General features: G+C 44.2%; 1 pseudogene; it reads left to right on the plus strand.

Moving 5' to 3' along the window:
* LOC141063344 (uncharacterized) overlaps window positions 1-18,462 on the plus strand; it is a 28,095-nt pseudogene extending 9,633 nt beyond the window's left edge.
* The last annotated feature ends 1,183 nt before the right edge of the window (window positions 18,463-19,645 follow it).

Below are 19,645 nucleotides of genomic sequence, written 5' to 3' on the forward strand. Positions count from 1 at the left end.
AACCTCCAGACACTGTCAGGTCAGTGCCGTTATACTGATTACAGTGATACCTGGTGATGAAATCTGTCTTGTGGTTGTTGTTTAATCTTTATTTGTAATTAGCTGAAGACCCCGGTGCTGCCCGGGCATAGTAACTAACTGTGGTTAGTTATAGCAAATTATAATTATCCTCCATCCCATAGTCGAGTGCCCATATACCCATCACACATCTTCCATCCCATAGTCCCATTCCCATATAACCATCATACATATTCTTCATCCCATAGTCCCATGCCCATATACCCATCATACATAATCGCCATCCCATAGTCCCATGCCCATATACTCATCACACATCCTCCATCGCATAGTCCCGTGCCCATATACCCATCATACACATCCTTCATCCCATAGTCGAGTGCCCATATACCCATCACATCCTCCATCCCATAGTCCCATGCCAATATACCCATCATACATATTCGCCATCCCATAGTCGAGTGCCCATATACCCATCATACATATCCACCATCCCATAGTCCCATGCCCATATACCCATCACACATCCTCCATCCCATAGTTCCATGCCCATATACCCATCATACATATCCTCCATCCCATAGTCGAGTGCCCATATACCCATCACACATCCTCCATCCCATAGTCCCATGCCCGTATACGCATCATACATATCCTCCATCCCATAGTCGAATGCCCATATACCCATCACACATCCTCCATCCCATAGTCCCATGCCCATATACCCATCATACATATTCGCCATCCCATAGTCGAGTGCCCATATACCCATCATACATATCTGCCATCCCATAGGCCCGTGCCCATATACACATCATACATATCCTCCATCCCATAGTCGAGTGCCCATATACCCATCACACATCCTCCATCCCATAGTCCCATGCCCATATACCCATCATACATATCCTCCATCCCATAGTCCCATGCCCATATACCCATCATACATATCCTCCATCCCATAGTCCCGTGCCCATATACCCATCATACATATTCGCCATGCCCTAGTCGAGTGCCCATATACCCATCACACATCCTTCATCTCATAGTCCCATGCCCATATACCCATCATACATATCCTCCATCCCATGCCCGTGCCCATATACCTGTCATACATATCCGCCATCTCATAGTCCCGTGCCATATATCCGTCATACATATCCTCCATCCCATAGTCCCGTGCCCATATACCCATCATACATATCCGCCATCTCAGTCCCGTGCCCATATACCCATCATACATATCTGCCATCCCATAGTCCAGTGCCCATATACCCATATTCCCAATCATACATATCCGCCATCCCATAGTCCCGCGCCCATATACCCATCACACATCCTCCATCCCATAGTCCCGTGCCCATATATCCGTCATACATATCCTCCATCCCATAGTCCAGTGCCCATATACCCATCACACATCCTCCATCCCATAGTCCCATGCCCATATACCCATCACACATCCTTCATCTCATAGTCCCATGCCCATATACCCATCATACATATCCTCCATCCCATAGTCCCTTGCCCATATACCCGTCATACATATCCTCCATCCCATAGTTCAGTGCCCATATACCCATCACACATCCTCCATCCCATAGTCCCGTGCCCATATATCCGTCATACATATCCTCCATCCCATAGTCCAGTGCCCATATACCCATCACACATCCTCCATCCCATAGTCCCATGCCCATATACCCATCACACATCCTTCATCTCATAGTCCCATGCCCATATACCCATCATACATATCCTCCATCCCATAGTCCCTTGCCCATATACCCGTCATACATATCCTCCATCCCATAGTCCAGTGCCCATATACCCATCACACATCCTCCATCCCATAGTCAACTATTATGACATCATAATGAGTGGCGGCGGGGCTTGCAACCTATGATGACATCAGCGTTGCCATGGCAACCATTGTGACATCATAATGAGGGGCGGGGCTTGATACGCACACACTGCTTCCCCAGTATGCAAATAGGGGCATTATGACATCATAATGAGGGGCGGGGCTTGACGCGCACACACTTTTTCCCCCAGTATGTAGATAGGGGCAAAATTGTTTGGTGAACTGGAACGCGCGGGATTAAAATTTCACCTCACAACATAGCCTAGGACGCTCTCGGGGTCCAGACGTGTGACTGTGCCAAATTTTGTGGCTGTAGCTGCGACGGTGCGGATGCCTATCCCGGACATACACACATACATACACACACATACACACACTTTGAGCTTTATATATTTGATTAACAGTGAACGAGATTCTCATGCTCTGGCGAGGGGCTGTGGGTGGGGCTGTGGGCGGGGCTTTATGTGATGCTCTGATTACATATTCCTCTGTATTGGCTTATGACAGGTCGCTGACCCCTCACTGATCTGCCCCCATTATTACATAATGCATATAATAGCATTGATATTATTGGTGATAATGTCTATAATATTGTGGCTATTGTGAGGCTTAGAAAAAAAATTACATCCAGCAAAATGTCACCAGTGGCCCCTGTCCAGTAGCATCTATCTTTTACTTATTATACAGTGGGGAAAAAAAGTATTTAGTCAGTCAGCAATAGTGCAAGTTCCACCACTTAAAAAGATGAGAGGCGTCTGTAATTTACATCATAGGTAGACCTCAACTATGGGAGACAAACTGAGAAAAAAAAATCCAGAAAATCACATTGTTTTTTTTTTTTTTCATTTTATTTGCATATTATTGTGGAAAATAAGTATTTGGTCAGAAACAAAATTTCATCTCAATACTTTGTGATATATCCTTTGTTGGCAATGACAGAGGTCAAACGTTTTCTGTAAGTCTTCACAAGGTTGCCACACACTGTTGTTGGTATGTTGGCCCATTCCTCCATGCAGATCTCCTCTAGAGCAGTGATGTTTTTGGCTTTTCGCTTGGCAACACGGACTTTCAACTCCCTCCAAAGGTTTTCTATAGGGTTGAGATCTGGAGACTGGCTAGGCCACTCCAGGACCTTGAAATGCTTCTTACGAAGCCACTCCTTCGTTGCCCTGGCGGTGTGCTTTGGATCATTGTCATGTTGAAAGACCCAGCCACGTTTCATCTTCAATGCCCTTGCTGATGGAAGGAGGTTTGCACTCAAAATCTCACGATACATGGCCCCATTCATTCTTTCATGTACCCGGATCAGTCGTCCTGGCCCCTTTGCAGAGAAACAGCCCCAAAGCATGATGTTTCCACCACCATGCTTTACAGTAGGTATGGTGTTTGATGGATGCAACTCAGTATTCTTTTTCCTCCAAACACGACAAGTTGTGTTTCTACCAAACAGTTCCAGTTTGGTTTCATCAGACCATAGGACATTCTCCCAAAACTCCTCTGGATCATCCAAATGCTCTCTAGCAAACTTCAGACGGGCCCGGACATGTACAGGCTTAAGCAGTGGGACACGTCTGGCACTGCAGGATCTGAGTCCATGGTGGCGTAGTGTGTTACTTATGGTAGGCCTTGTTACATTGGTCCCAGCTCTCTGCAGTTCATTCACTAGGTCCCCCCGCGTGGTTCTGGGATTTTTGCTCACCGTTCTTGTGATCATTCTGACCCCACGGGGTGGGATTTTGCGTGGAGCACCAGATCGAGGGAGATTATCAGTGGTCTTGTATGTCTTTCATTTTCTAATTATTGCTCCCACAGTTGATTTCTTCACTCCAAGCTGGTTGGCTATTGCAGATTCAGTCTTCCCAGCCTGGTGCAGGGCTACAATTTTGTTTCTGGTGTCCTTTGACAGCTCTTTGGTCTTCACCATAGTGGAGTTTGGAGTCAGACTGTTTGAGGGTGTGCACAGGTGTCTTTTTATACTGATAACAAGTTTAAACAGGTGCCATTACTACAGGTAATGAGTGGAGGAAAGAGGAGACTCTTAAAGAAGAAGTTACAGGTCTGTGAGAGCCAGAAATCTTGATTGCTTGTTTCTGACCAAATACTTATTTTCCACCATAATATGCAAATAAAATGAAAAAAAAACAGACAATGTGATTTTCTGGATTTTTTTTTCTCAGTTTGTCTCCCATAGTTGAGGTCTAACTATGATGTAAATTACAGATGCCTCTCATCTTTTTAAGTGGTGGAACTTGCACTATTGCTGACTGACTAAATACTTTTTTTCCCCACTGTAGGTGCTACTGCGCAGGCACCGCCACCACTGGTGACGTTTTGCTGGCTGTAATCTTTTTCTAACCCTCACAATAGTCATCTATAGATTATCAAAAATAAGGAAGCGAGAGCGAAACGTGCGTCGGGGCCTTGGCGTGGCGCACAGGCATCTTTGAACATGGGTAAGAGGGTTTGGTTCAATCTCATGTGAGCATTGGCTTTCATATTTTGTTACTTTTTTTCTCTCCACAATACATGTGTCTATGGTAATATAATACGGAACGATACTCTGTCACTTTGGCAATATGTGGTGTGCATACGTATTCCTATATTTGCCAGTGTTTATCTGCTGAATGTACATTTGCGGTTTGATTGTCTTTCTAAATGCCTCTTTTCATGTTCATGTGTGATTAAGGGAGCTTCGCACATGTAATACTCCTCTTAGGTTACTATCACATCGTGTTGCTCTCTGTCTTAATTACCTCATGCCTGTGTGGCCGCACCATGGTTGTGTTGCTGTCCGCCTGATTTTATTAGTTTTTGTACATAAGGTGTGGAGCATTTTATATGTATATTTATATGCCCTGTTTTGGTGGATTTAAATAAAGGCTTTGTCATACTTTTTTTGATAAGCAGGGATAAGATGGAATTTATGACTTTACTTATACACACACCTTCTTTTGACTCTATTCTAGCGATCTAAGCTCCCAAAGGTTCATTATTGCTTTTCATGATTAATGGAGAGTATCTCTAATCAAGAAATATGATTGTTATATCTACCTTTGATTCTAGCTATGTTTTCATCACTATTATAATGGGGGGCAGGTCAGTGAGGGGTCAGCGACCTGTCATAAGCCAATACAGATGAATATGTAATCAGAGCACCACATAAAGCCCCGCCCACAGCCCCACCCCAGCCCCGCCCCAGAGCACGAGAATCTCATTAACTGAAAACTACAAATACAGATTATACAACAACCACAAGACGGATTTCATCACCAGGTATCATTGTAATCAGTATAACGGCGCTGACCTGACAGTGTCTGTAGGTTACTGAGCACAATCCTGCCGACAGGTTCCCTTTAAGACATCTCAGCTCTGCACTATTATACACAGTTCTCTATAAATGTGTAATATTTCTTCATGAAACTCATCTGATAGAAAATATTGGACCTTACGATAGTTTAGATTGTGAGGTCACCGAGCCCCATACTCTAATTACCCAGAGAGGTTTCACCACTAGCTGCTCATTTATTACTGATGGAGACTGTGGAGTTTGATCATTTCAGTAGATGTTATTGTCTATAGTCACAGTGTTTGATTACAGTAGTGTCCAAAATCCTCTGATTTAACCTCTTCCTGCAGCCAGTTTTGTGGTCCTAATCAGACCCCATTATTAATATCTGACGTGTGTCACTTTATGTGGTGGTAAATTATTCACAGAGGATAATAGGAAACAAATGGATCTTACAAATTATTTTCCAGCTTCGCACTATACCCTACATACGATTGTACACTACTGTCTGGGCACATGGCAGTGTTCAGAAGGGAAGGAGCGCCATTTAGCTATTTGAATGCAGATCTAGCTGGAATAGTTTGCAGACACAATGTATTGGGAGCACTGTTCGTGGTCACCTGGCAGCTCAAAAGATGTCCACCATGAACATGCTTGGCTCTATCTTCTCTGCTTTCCATATCCCAAGGATTGCCTTGCTCATCGCCCTATAACACCATTACATGGATCTGGACTTACACTGGGACCTCTAGGCTTGGACCATGGTGTTACCTGCTATTCTGTGGTGTTAGATGGCGAGAAGAATAGTCAGGTAGCTGGGTCAGAACCAGAAGGACAGAATACAGAATCAGGAGACACAAGAGTAGTCAGTAAACGGGCCACGGTCACAGCAGGAAACAAATACACAAGCCGCAAGCTGAGCACAGAGGACTGAACCAGAGGAGACAGCGCTGTATCTGGCAGATTCCGGCCATGTGCTTTGCGCTTTAGTAGGGTGTGGTACTTTCCAATTGGCTGAAGTAGGGAGCAGATTACTCCAGCTGGACAGCAGGAACAGATCCCAGATGAGATTGGACACATCATATGCAGAAGCCCTAATATAACTAAATGACAGAAAACCAGAATAGTCGAAATCCCCATAAAGTGATTCCATTTTATAAATTAATTCACTGAGGGTTATAATCCTTAGGAGGAGTGAATATTTTGACTCCACCACCACTTTCAGGAAATTAACACGCAGTGGATGTTGGAGAGTGAAAATTACACATTTGCCATTTTATTACCCAGCACATAGTGCCCAGATTGTGCTCCAGGAGACACACACCAAAAATTAAGTGGATTCTTCTCACTATAATATTGCTAAATACAGGGATCCTAAATGTTGTTTGCGCACACTGCAAGACTCCGAAGTGAGAGCGGATTTTGCTGGATTGGTTTATAGAAACCTTGTTGCTTTTCAACAGCCTTTGAGCCACTAATAGTGCGGGAACCTCTGTTTTTCCTTTGACAGATGATGGCCCTGAGTGGGGACTTGTTTTTTGTGAGATAAGAATTGGTATTATTTTCGCCTACATAACATTGATTGGTTTCTTTTTATTCAATATTTGGGAGGCAGAATGAACAGACAGTTGAACACCACACACTACTGGTTCATCCAACAAGGTTTTCTTTTAGACTGTGAACTGTCATTGTCTTGGTAAATAAAGATTTTTACATAGCTTGCCATTTTTATCTACAGTTTAAGTAGAAACATTCAAAAATATAAAACTCAAGGATATTTTATTAAAATAATTGTTTTTTATCTTAGCAGAGGACTGTATCAGGAGATCAGAGGGACAGATGACATCTTTAACTTTTAAATCTGATGATCTTGAGATCCTACAAGATACAACTGAAGTGAATGCCATTACTCCAGATATATCATCATCCATTCACAGCCAAGATCTGTCATCTGATCCTATGAAACAGGTCCCATCTTCTGATTCATTACCGACTACTAAGGAAAATCAAAGTCACAAAAGAGGCAATAAAAAACAAAATGCTCCTAAAGCAAAGAAGTCATTTTCAAGTTCAGAATGTGGGAAATATTTTACACGGAAATCATATTTTGTTAACCACCAGAGAATTCACACAGGGGAGAAGCGTTTTTCATGTTCAGAATGTGGGAAATGTTTTAATCTTAACTCAAAATTGGTTAGGCACCAGAGGAGTCACACTGGGGAGAAGCCTTTTTCCTGTTCAGAATGTGAGAAATGTTTTAATCAGAAATCAGACCTTGTTATACACCAGAGAATTCACACAGGGGAGAAGCCTTTTTCTTGTTCAGAATGTGGGAAATGTTTTAATATTAACAAACATTTGATAAGGCACCGGAGAATTCACACAGGGGAGAAGCCTTTTTCCTGTTCAGAATGTGGGAAATGTTTTAAACAAAAATCATATTTTGTTACTCACCAGAGAACTCACACCGGGGAGAAGCCTTTTTCCTGTTCAGAATGTGGGAAATATTTTAAACAAAAATCCTGTTTTGTTACTCACCAGAGAATTCACACAGGGGAGAAGCCTTTTTCCTGTTCAGAATGTGGGAAATGTTTTAAACAAAAATCACATTTTGTTACTCACCAGAGAACTCACACAGGGGAGAAGCCTTTTTCCTGTTCAGAATGTGGGAAATGTTTCAGCAAAAAATCAAATTGTGTTATGCACCAGAGAACTCACACAGGGGAGAAACCTTTTTCTTGTTCAGAATGTGGGAAATGTTTTAATCTTAACTCAAATTTGGTTAGGCACGAGAGAACTCACACAGGGGAGAAGCCTTTTTCCTGTTCAGAATGTGGGAAATGTTTTAATCTTAACTCAAGTTTGGTTAGGCACCAGAGAACTCACACAGGGAAGAAACCTTTTTCCTGTTCTGAATGTGGGAAATGTTTTAACCTTAACTCAAATTTGGTTAGGCACCAGAGAACCCACACAGAGAAGAAGCCTTTTTCCTGTTCAGAATGTGGGAAATAGGGAAAGAGCATCTTGTTAGACATCAGAGCAGTCACACAGAGGAGAAGCCTTTTTCATTTTCTTAATGTGGGAAATATTTTACTTGGAAATCATCTGTTAATAAACATTAGAGACTTCACATAGGGGAGAAGCCTTTTTTTGCTCAGAATGTTGGAATCATTTTAACCAAAATTGGATCTTCTTAAAGGGGTTGTCTCTTGTCATTCCTCATGTTTGCTGACAAAAGGATAAAGCTGAAGTTTATTACTTCCAAATGTAAATCTATACCCATAATTCACCCTCTGAAGGTTAGTCAGAAGGTGACTAATAGAAAAAACATATACCCCACAGTTCAGTATATAGGGTGAGGTGACGTATACACACTCACTCTCCAAGCCTCTAATTTCTACGGGTTTCATCATCCTCACCAATGATGGCTCATCAGGAGACCATTTAATATTGACTTATATTCAAGCGAGACTAGACAAAAAGCTAAAATCATGTATCATGTTATCCGAAACAGTCAGAAAACTAGCCACATATTGGCAGATCCCAGACCTCAGACTATATACTGTGTAAGTTTATAAGCCCCTCCAGTGTCAGGAATAGATAGTATGTGAAAATACAGTTTTATTCTTGTGATTTTTCTCCTATAGGGACCGACCTAGTTTGGTATTGTAACAGCTGTTAATTAGTAATGCAGACAAATTGGAAATTATCTCTGAAGGTTAAGTGTTCCCTGAGCAGTATATACTGTATTTTCACATACTATCTATGTGATAGATACCTGGCCGACCTCTTCGTGAGGTCTAAGGTCCATTACCATTCTATAGGCCTGCTCAAATTTTACCAAAAAAGAGAATGGATCATCGGAAATATTTGTTTGTAAATTCCCTAAAATATCAACTGTAGGCATGTCTTTGGGTCGCCCTCGCACACCCAGGGCAGCGGGGTACTCGGTACCGGGCCGGTGTCAGGTGGGAATGTGTCACAGCAGCGGTGACCCGGTCCGTGGCCCTGGGCGCCCAATATCAATGGCGGTGATGTAGTTAATGGTAGAATAGTTCGTGACGCCACCCGTGGTGTTTGGCAAGTAAGGTGTTGAGCCAACGCTGCATACAGATCCGCTGGGACTGATGGTGTGGTGCAGCAGAGATGGTATAGCTCCCCACAGGTGGAGCTGTAGTCCCAGGGCAGTGTAGGTGCAATGGATGAGGAGAGGCACAGAATGGTATAGATGTTGTTACTCAGGTGTAGCGGTGCTGGAATAACTGGAGGACACCAGAGTATGCGGTTCCAAAGCTTTACTCACTGTTTGTAGTTCACACAACTGCCTGCCTCCGTACTGTGTTCTCCAGGTCAGGGCTCCAGCCAACCTCCAGGCAGGATAGGATTCTCCCTTCCACACTCCGCCAATATGTACCTTCACTGAACGACTCCTCCAATGCGCTTTTAGGTGCGAAGCACTTCAGTACTTAGTTACCCTGGAATACCTCTCTCTAGGTGTTCCTAGTCTTTACTTGTATGACATACAGCTGTAGCCTGCTTCGGGGACTCCTCACTGCGGCCCGGCTCTCTGTTGTGTCCCAAGTCTATGATGTGAGCAAGGCGTTAGCGGCTCACTACTCCTCCGGTGTCTGTTGCCGGACATAAAGTTCCAATCCACCTCGGGGACCGGGCCCCGGCCTTTGCGCTCTCTGGACTGGAAGGGTTCTCTGTCTTTCTTCAACCAGCTTCCCACCGTCCTTCTATTCTCCTTCGTTCCGATCTGTTCTATCTCTCTTATGGAAGGTTAGGTTATCAATCTTATCAGTCTCTTTCTCTGGTCTTTCTCGTGCCAGCAGCCCAGATCACTGGGACCTGCTGCAGCACGTCCCTCAGACACCCATCTTCTCTCTTCTCCTCTAACCAACTGCTCACTAACCCTCACTCTTCCCACTCTTTTGTATCATCTCACTCCACCCGCCTCCCAGCACATCTTGTGTTACGAAGCAGGGTTCCACGAGGGGTGCTCTGCTAACCCCCAGCCTGAAGCTGTTAGGTGGCCCCACTGAACTATCCTGTGTGTGGAATGCAGGTGTGGAGTGTGGTCTGGAGCTCCCACATTACCTGGATGGTGGGGCACTACACCTTAGGAGAAGGTGCAGTACCTCTGTGGCGACTGAAGCCTCAGGGGAGCCACATACCCCCCCCCCCCAGGTAAGCACAGCATGTCCGCGGGCTGCAAGACAACAAAAGGTACAATACAGGAACACACAAAAATTTTTAAATGCTGTTTAACAATACTTATCTAATCTTCCTAATGTAGGAGGCACATTTCTTAAACGTTACAAACAGGCTAACTTCCTATCTTAGTATCAAAAATTTACTTAAGTGCAATTCTTAATTCAAAGTGCTATACTCAACACATTTTCTTTATTACATTTGCTATCAATTATTCTCTTTTTCTCTTTCTCTACTGGACGCAAGACACTGACCATCTACGCTTGGCCTGTCACCTGTCACTTTCAATTCTTCAGTCTTTATTCAATTCTCACAGTCTATCTCAAAACCTTTCTAACTCTATAAAAGACATTTACTTTTCATAAGACACAACATTATCAAATACGTTATCATAAAACATTCAAAATTCTTGCAAAGTGCTGAACACTGCTCCCAGCCGGGATTTCTTGCAGTGTCCCTTGACGTAGACATCGTTTTTCGAAAAGTGTCCATTCAAAAACATCATCTTCGCAAAGAGTCTTTATATGTAAAACCAAGAGAGAGCACCCAAAGGGGTGCAAACTACAAGAAAGTTTTGGATCACACAGTGTTCATGATCTCCACAGTTCCATTTGTAGAAAAACACTGCCAATCAAAAGCAGGCAACAAAAGTGCTGCCGTAAAAACATGATAGCAAACAAGGCACAACTGGTGCAAAGAAAACCCTCCTGGGTAAAGAGATTTGGTAAATTATTTTAACGGCTACCAGATACCAAGTAGTCATTAGCAATCCGCAGGTACTCCTCTTCCCACGGTGTCAAGCCAGAGATCTTTGGTTTGGGCCGCCGAACTGGAGGTGATGCAATAGAAACCTTGTTCTTGGAAACAGGTACCTGAGCAGTCTGTGGGGTACCGGTGGATGGAGCATTGATTGGTCTTGATGGCAGGTACCTCTCAATGAACTCTGCAGGGATACATTGTACATTCAGGGCGTACCATCCCCTGAATCCCTCATGCAGGGTAAAGGTCACATATTCCCCAGGCTGCAGGTCTCCATCTGGATGCCCTCTCCTCAGATGAGGCTCCACATCCCGCCGGTTAAAGAACAGATCACCAATGCGCTTGGGGTCCGCGATGAATCCAAAACCCCTCAACTTATTCACATTCAGCACCTGCCCCCAAGCACCTGCCCCTAACCAGCTGCATCCTGGGAACCGTAATGCCCAGCACGGGTCCTCTCTTTTCTCTTCAGATCCGGGCCCATTACAGCCAATCTCCTCTGCTCCCTCTCCCGGTACTCATCTGCCAGCTTTTTAATGGTGGCTCGACCATAGGCCTCATTCTGCTCCGCCCGGGACCTGCTTTGGCCTACTGGGGCCTGCGGTGCCACTGTTGGGGGTTCCGGTATCTCCTCCCGGGGACTGGCTTCCCGGTCCCAGACCAGGTCTAACACAACCTGGCCGGCCGTTGCAACGGTGGGGCAACCCCGGGTCTTCTCAGGGGAAGGGACATCGGACATACCTGAGGTCTCCCGGCGGTGCGGCCTCGGCTCCGGTGCAGTTGATGAAGGAGCAGTTGTGGGTTCTGGATCCGCAGGGGTCTCTGGGGACCGGTGCAGCCGCGCCAGGTCCAGGCGGGAGCTCTGCTTCCACTCCCGGCTCCTCCGGTAACTTCTCCGGGCCGGTGGTGCTCAACTGCACGGTCAAAGTAGATGTGTAGGTCAGCGCCGCCCGGGGACAGTCCAGTGCGGTAGCCACGGGTACCGATGGAGAGGGTGGTACCGCTGGTGTAGGCCCCACCGGGGCGCGCTCTCAGCTTCTCCAGCGCTTCTCTTCGTAGCTGCAGACGGGTAGTCATTTCAGCGATTTCATCTTCTAATTGCTGGCGGTTCATTCAGGAGTTCGGGTTGGAGCCGTCAGCCATGGCACCAGGGGTTTGCACTTGCCCGCGCTCCACAGGCCTCCTTCCCTCGCTCTCCAAAATGGCATTCTGGTGTTCTTCTCCTTGCTCCGCCCTTCTGCTCGCCACTGGCTTCCTCTGCCCCTAATTCCGGGGGCGGCGTCTTCTTCCAGCGCCTCCATACCAAGCCAGTATACGAACCCCTTGAGGGTGGGCCATGCATCTGTCACATAGTAATTCAGGCAGGGACGGCCCAATACTCTTCGCGGTCTTTTCTTAGGACCTCCCATCTCTTCACGCCCTTCTTCTCCGCGCCAGCGGCCATTTCTAATGTCCATTTTACAGTCTATTAAATTTGGTCTTCTGCACATTTTCAAAAGTTGTAAATCCAAGGCACACAGAACCCGATGGCATCGGGTCTCGTCATCCTGTTCGTGACACCAAAATTGGGTCGCCCTCGCACACCCAGGGCAGCGGGGTACTCGGTACCGGGTCAGTGTCAGGCGGGAATGTGTCACAGCAGCGGTGACCCGGTCCGTGGCCCTGGGCGCCCAATATCAATGGCGGTGATGTAGTTAATGGTAGAATAGTTCGTGACGCCACCCGTGGTGTTTGGCAAGTAAGGTGTTGAGCCAACGCTGCATGCAGATCCGCTGGGACTGATGGTGTGGTGCAGCAGAGATGGTATAGCTCTCCACAGGTGGAGCTGTAGTCCCAGGGCAGTGTAGGTGCAATGGATGAGGAGAGGCGCAGAATGGTATAGATGTTGTTACTCAGGTGTAGCGGTGCTGGAATAACTGGAGGACACCAGAGTATGCGGTTCCAAAGCTTTACTCACTGTTTGTAGTTCACACAACTGCCTGCCTCCATACTGTGTTCTCCAGGTCAGGGCTCCAGCCAACCTCCAGGCAGGATAGGATTCTCCCTTCCACACTCCGCCAATATGTACCTTCACTGAACGACTCCTCCAATGCGCCTTTAGGTGCGAAGCACTCCAGTACTTAGTTACCCTGGAATGCCTCTCTCTAGGTGTTCCTAGTCTTTACTTGTATGACAGACAGCTGTAGCCTGCTTCGGGGACTCCTCACTGCATCCCAGCTCTCTATTCAGTTGCTGTTGTGTCCCAAGTCTATGATGGGAGCAAGGCGTTAGCGGCTCACTACTCCTCCGGTGTCTGTTGCCGGACATAAAGATCCAATCAACCTCGGGGACCGGGCCCCGGCCTTTGCGCTCTCTGGACTGGAAGGGTTCTCTGTCTTTCTTCAACCAGCTTCCCACTGTCCTTCTATTCTCCTTCGTTCCGATCTGTTCTATCTCTCTTATGGAAGGTTAGGTTATCAATCTTATCAGTCTCTTTCTCTGGTCTTTCTCGTGCCAGCAGCACAGATCACTGGGACCTGCTGCAGCACGTCCCTCAGATACCCATCTTCTCTCCTCTAACCAACTGTTCACTAACTCATTCCTCCCACTCTTTTGTATCATCTCACTCCACCCGCCTCCCAGTACATCTCGTGTTACGAAGCAGGGTTCCACAAGGGGTGCTCTGCTAACCCCCAGCCTGAAGCTGTTAGGTGGCCCCACTGAACTATCCTGTGTGTGGAATGCAGGTGTGGAGTGTGGTTGTGGAATGCAGGTGTGGAGTGTGGTCAGGAGCTCCCACCTTACCTGGATGATGGGGCACTACACCTTAGGAGAAGGTGCAGTACCTCTGTGGCGACTGAAGCCTCACGGGCGCCACATCTCCGGTTGTAAACAATACCAATTGTCTAAGTCTGTCTTCTTTTGTACTATGTGTCATTTCATGATCATCATTTAATCTGGGTGCAGTCGGTAATCTTTTTCCCATATGTGAAGGTAGCCATACTTTGAATATCTTATTTTTTTGTTCATCATTAAGATTGATTTTTTCTGTGTTTGATTCAAAAATGTCCGCATTATAAAAGGCATCCATCTTATCGTTGTAATTTGGAATGTCTTTTACAATTTTCATTAATTGATCATGTATTTTCAGATTAATGCGTGCTGCACTGTCATGTAATTTTTTCCGTTGTATGTCATCTGCCTGTAAATCCTCTACTGTGACATCTGGATCTTGTGTGTTTGGTACAAATGATGAGGCAGCAGCACTGTCCTCCTGTTTACCTGTTGATCTTGTGTTAGCAGAAACCTTTTTTATATCTTGTCGCAATTTGGACAATAACTCTGTCCGAGTATCAATCTGATCTTCCAATTGTTCAATATGTTCTGACAATATCAAACAATTTGAACAATCGAAGTAATCTCCGCCAGACTCCTGTGTGTCACCTGGTGTGTCAGTGTGATTAATTTCCTGTGTGACAGTATAAGTTTTATGTTTCAGTTTTCTTAAAGACTAAATTATTGTACACTCGGACCATGTGCATGACATTTTGAAGCTTTCTTTGTAACTTTTTACTGAGAAAAACCTCTTATCAATTTTAACATTTTCTGCTTCACATTGACTATACAAACTAGACCATAATTGTGCATCTGTATGGCTATGAACATACTTAAACTCTGTTACTTTTCTTAGAATAATCATGTATAAAATCCATTTTCTCACCTATGGAGCGTCTTTTCCTCTCCTGGGTTGATCCTTTGTCTCCTGGGTTGATCCTGGATGGTCCTTTGTCTTTACTGAAATCCTTAGACCTCCATCTGGATGGGACGCATGCAGCTCTTTATGGTTGGAGATCCTTACACGTAGTCTGTAGATTCAGTCTGATCTTTGTGACGTGAAATGGTGGAATTCCTGAGGAGGCTTTGTACAACAGGTGTGTTTTCGTGTACAAACAATGATGGAATGCCAGCCTAAATTAGCACAAAAGGTCAACCTGGCCTGAGCTCGCCAAAATGAAAATATCTCTTTCTTACTTTTCAAGTAAGAGCACGGTGAGGATAAAAAGGAAAAGCGATGTTGAATTGTGGATAAAATAAATCTTGTTTAATTGTTCATTCAACAAGTGATTACAAAAATGAGGAAAAGTGAGTACATGACGTAATAAATATTGAAGGAAAAAACAAGCATTCATAGTTCTTACATATGGCCTTGAGTTGAGCAGCTGTGGTCCGTGTGTTCGAGAGTCTCCAGCTTATGGGAGATCTCCTGAACAAGAGTAAGGTTGGCTTTTATACTATTTTGACCCATAGACTTGCATTAGTGTCTGTCCTATAACCACATATGGTGATTTGCCGCTATATTCGTAGCCTTTTCCATATTAGAAGAACTTTAGTTATTTTAACACTTTGCATATAGTTATTACCTTAGCCTAAGAAACTTAAACCTATGGAGAACCATTCATTATAAATAGTCACATATTGACAGTTCTGACAAGTGACCTATAGGTTTGACAAGCAGGGAACAGATGTATCAGCCAAAATCCTCAGAATAGCTCTCTCATCCACTGACCAGAGTTTCTGCTAGCTAGTTAGACTCTGCATATGTGAATTAATCTGTATTTTTTATTATAGAAATACTGATATGTTACAACATAGCATTGATTGGTTTCTTTTTATTTGATATTTGGGAGGCAGAATGAACAAACAGTTGAACACCGCACACTACTGGTTCATCCAACAAGGTTTTCTATTAGACTGTGAACTGTCATTGTCTTGGTAAATAATTAGTTTTTTACATAGCTTGCCATTTTTATGGACAGTTTAAGTAGAAATGTTCAAAAATATAAAACTCAAAGATATTTTATTAAAAAATAATTGTTTTTATTATCTTAGCAGATGACTGTAACAGGAGATCACAGGGACAGCTGATATCTTCAATTTTTAAATCTGATGATCTTGAGATCCTACAAGATACAACTGAAGTGATTGCCATTACTCCAGATATATCATCCATTCACAGCAAAGATCTGTCATCTAATCCTATGAATCAGGTCCCATCTTCTGATTCATTACCGACTACTAAGTAAAATCAAAGTCACAAAAGAGGCATTAAAAAACAAACTGCTCCTAAAGCAAAGAAGTCATTCTCATGTTCAGAATGTGGCAAGTATTTTACATGGAAATCACATTTTGTTTATCACCAAAGAACTCTCACAGGGGAGAAGCCTTTTTCATGTTCAGAATGTGGGAAATGCTTTTAAAAAAAATCAGATAGTGTTAGGCACCATAGAACTCACACAGGAGAGAAGCCTTTTTCATGTTTAGAATGTGGGAAATGTTTTACACAGAAATCAAATTTTGTTACCCACCAGAGAATTCACACAGGGGACAAGCCTTTTTCATGTTCAGAATGTGGGAAATATTTTAACAATAAATCAGTTTGTGTTAAGCACCAGAGAACTCACACATGGGAGAAACCTTTTTCCTGTTCAGAATGTGGGAAATGTTTTATCAATAAATCAGAATGTGTTAGTCACCAGAGAATCCACACAGGGGAGAAGCCTTTTTCCTGTTCAGAATGTGGAAAATGTTTTGCACATATGGGTCGCCCTCCCAGGGCTGTGGGGTACTCGGTACCGGGCCGGTATCAGGGGGACGTGTCACAGCAGCGGTGACCCAGACCGTGGACCTGGGCGCCCAAGCAATGGCGGAAGATGTTGTGAATGGTGGAATGTAGTTAGATGAATAGTTCGTGACGCCACCTGTGGTGTTCGGCAAGGGAGGTGTTAAGCCGATGCTGCAGACAGATCCTCTGAGACAGATGGTGTGGTGCAGCAGTGATGGTATAGTCCTCCACAGGCAGGGCTGTTGTCCCAGGGCAGTGTAGATGTGGAGACACTTAGATGGTGTAGTGTTTGGCGCAGGGGATGTAGCAGTGCCAGGCGGACGGACGCAGGAAGGAATGGAGGACACCAGGGCATGTAGTTCCAAAGCTTTACTCACAGTCTGTAGTGCCCGCTTCTGTGCTGTGTCCTCCGGGTCAGGGACTCAGTCAACCTCCAGGCAAGATGGAAAGCTCCCTTCCACACTCTGCCAACTTATGTGCCTTTTCTGAACGTCTCCTCTATAGCGCCTTTAAGTGTGAAGATCTCCTTGTACTGAGTTACACTGGAGTTCCTCCTGACAGATGTTCCCAAGAACTCTACTTGTACGGCAGACAGCTGTAGCCTGCTTTGGGGACTCTCTACTCCTGAGTCCCGGCTCTCTATCCGTGTTGCTGTTGTGCCCCCAAGTCTTAGATGGGAGTGCATTTACAGCCCACTACTCCACCGGTGTCTGCTGCAGAACCATTAGCATTCATACAACCTCGGGGACCGGGCCCCGGCCTTGCGCTTAGAACGTCTAGGCAGGGTCCTTCCTCTAACCCACGTCTTCTGTGTTCCCTTTTACTCCTACGTTCCGTACTTGTCTTTCCCTTCTATGGAAGCTCAGGCTTCGGTTCAATGTCCGGTTCAATGTCCTTCTTCTTTCCTTTCCCGTGCCAGCTGGCTCAGGTCACTGAGGCAGCTGCAGCACTCCTTCCTCCATCCCTTCTTCCAGGGATCCCCACTCCTCTACGAGTGGCCTCTCAACCTCCTGTCAGACTGAACCCCGACTGAACCTCAATCCTGGAACTGTTCCGTTCTTTTATATCTAGTCTAAATTCCACCCACCTCCCAGCACATCTAGTGTTCCAAGCAGGGAACCACCAAAGGTGCTCTGCTACTCTCTAAGCAAAGAGCCGCAATGTGGTTATGCTGAACTACTCTATTGTGTGGGATGTGAGTGTTGGAGCGTGGTCAGGAGCTCCCAACTTACCAGGATGGTGGGGCACCACAGCTTAGGAGAACGTGCAGTACCTCTGTGGCGACTGAGCCTCAGGGGCACCACACATAAATCACAGTTTGTTATCCACCAAAGAACCCACACAGGAGAGAAGCCTTTTTCATGTTCAGAATGTGGGAAATGTTTTAACAATAAATCAGTTTGTGTTAAGCACCAGAGAATCCACACAGGGGAGAAATCTTTTTCCTGCTCATAATGTGGGAAATGTTTTAACAATAAATCAGATTGTGTTAAGCACCAGAGAATCCACACAGGGGAGAAACCTTTTTCCTGTTCAGAATGTGGGAAATGTTTTAACAATAAATCAGATTGTGTTAAGCACCAGAGAATCCACACAGGAGAGAAGCCTTTTTCATGTTTAGAATGTGGGAAATGTTTTAGAAGGAAATCAAATTGTGTTCAACACCAGAGAACTCACACAGGGGAGAAGCCTTTTTCCTGTTAATGTGGGAAATATTTTAACCAGAAAGCGCTTCTTGATCTCCATCACAGCTGTCACACACTTTTTCATTTTCTTAAAGTGGGACATTTTTTACTTGGAAATCAACTGTTAATAAACATCAGAGATGTCACATAGGGGAGAAGCCTTTTATATGTTCATAATGTTGGAATAGTTTTAACCAAAATTGAACCTTCTTAAATGGGTTGTCTCTTGTCATTCCTCATGTTTGCTGACGAAAGGATAAAACTAAACCTTATTAATTGCAAATGTAAATCTATACCCATAATTCACCCCCTGAAGGTTAGTCAACAAGTGACTAATAGAAAAAAACATATACCCCACGTCTCAGTATATAGGGTGAGGTGACGTATACACATTCACTCTCCAAGCCTCTCATTTCTACGGGTTTCATCGTTCTCACCAAAGACGACTCATCAAGAGACTATTTAATATTGGCATATACTCAAGTGACACTAAACAAAAAAAAACTAAAATCATGTATTGTTATCAGAAACAGTCAGAAAACTAGCCACATATTGGCAGATCCCAGACCTCAAACTATATGCTTCTGAAGTTTATAAGCCACTCCAGTGTCAGGAATAGATAGTATGAATTTGAATTTACCAAATGGCTGCAATGAAACAATTTAAAAATTTTAAAGGGGTCTGAATACTTTCCATACCCGCTGTATCAGTAAAAATAACTCATCCTTATAAGGTAAAGTATAAAAGAATTGCGCCATTTTCCGATACCCGTCGCGTCTCCATTTTTCAGGATCTTGGGTTGGGTGAAGGCTTATTTTTGTGTGCCGAGCTGACGTTTTTAATGGAGACCATTTTGGTACAGATACGATCTTTTGGCCATCCGTTATTGTATTTTAATGCAATGTTGCGGCGACCAAAAAAAGTAAATTCTGGTGTTTTGACATTTTTTCTCGTTACGCCATTTAGCGATCGGGTTAATTATTTTTTATATTGATTGGGCATTTCTGAATGCGTCTATAACAAATATGTGTATGTTTGTTTTTTTATTGTTTTATTGTGAAAGGGGGGTGATTAGAACTTTTATTTTTTTTTAATATTTTTAAAAACTTTTTTTTTTTTTACTTTTGGCTTTGTGAAAACATACAGCATTGTATCTTAATTAACCAGATGACTATTTTTTAGAAAATGAAGAATAATAGAATGTTATCTGTATGTTG

This window comes from Dendrobates tinctorius, unplaced genomic scaffold, assembly GCF_039654945.1.
Source record: "Dendrobates tinctorius isolate UK_male_01 unplaced genomic scaffold, ASM3965494v1 ptg000249l, whole genome shotgun sequence".
In the NCBI taxonomy this organism is placed as follows: domain Eukaryota; kingdom Metazoa; phylum Chordata; class Amphibia; order Anura; family Dendrobatidae; genus Dendrobates; species Dendrobates tinctorius.